Source organism: Aptenodytes forsteri, unplaced genomic scaffold (genome assembly GCF_000699145.1).
Source record: "Aptenodytes forsteri isolate BGI_AS27 unplaced genomic scaffold, ASM69914v1 Scaffold147, whole genome shotgun sequence".
Taxonomy (NCBI): Eukaryota; Metazoa; Chordata; class Aves; order Sphenisciformes; family Spheniscidae; genus Aptenodytes; species Aptenodytes forsteri.
The window spans coordinates 290,278-291,176 of record NW_008795320.1 but is presented as its reverse complement, the minus strand read 5'-3'; the positions used below and the strand labels follow the sequence as shown (position 1 = coordinate 291,176).

Genomic DNA, 899 nt, shown 5'->3' with positions numbered 1-899 from the left:
CAGTGGACAGTGGAGGGGGGGGGCGGATCCAAAAATCCCTTTAGGAGCCGTTAACGAGAGCCTCCGAATCGAGGCGGGTTTTGGCATGGAGCGGTGCCCTTCCCGGGGGCCGGAGGGGTTAATCCCACCGGGGGCAATGTGGGGCCGTTGCCAGGCCCCCGTTGGGGCTGACCCCGCACGTTTCGGCTCACCCCGGTAAGGGGATGCCCGGTGCCGCTCGCAGCTGGTTTCATACACCCGGGACCCCCATTTCCCCCCCCCCATCGGGGTCCGGCGCAGCCGAGCGGGGCGAGCGCTCGCCCCGTGGCCCCTCGACGTGCGGCGCTGGGGAAGGGCGAAGCCAAATCTCCTTTTAGAGAGTGAATGTTTCCCCTCGGTTCAGCTCGGTCGCGCTCGCTGGAATGCCTGGGCTTTTTATAAATCCCTCCTCGAGCTGAGGGATGGGCACGAGAAATGCGATTCGGAGAAGAGAAGGGGAAAAAGATAGTGGAAAGGAGGGATAAAGCGTTTTCGGGTGCCGTATCCACATGCAAACCTTGTTGCTTGAGCTTTAGAAGAGCTCTAAATATATATATATTTTTTTTTTTAATTTCTTTTTCTTGCAGAATTCAGGGCTGCCCAAATTTCCTTTTGTTCTTCAGGGCAACTATTTATATTTTTCTTTACCCCCCTGCACGTCTTAATAAATCTTTTTTAACTGCGCGATCTCCGACACTTATCGGAAGGTTTTTTCTTTTCTTTCCCAACTCCTTAAAACGCTGATATAAAAATAAAATGAAATCCGGCCCTTCGGAAGAAAAGCATAAACGTTCCCGACACCTTGGAAATGTGGTTTTACTTTATAGCATTACTTAGCACCTGATCAGCATTTTTTTTTTTAATAGGAAAGCCATAAAAAC

The 899-nt window shown here is 51.4% G+C and overlaps 1 protein-coding gene across 1 annotated transcript in view; it reads left to right on the top strand.

Annotated features, from left to right (window-relative positions):
* CRLF1 (cytokine receptor like factor 1) overlaps positions 1-899 on the top strand; it is a 43,842-nt gene that overhangs the window by 3,855 nt on the left and 39,088 nt on the right. The window lies entirely within an intron of this gene.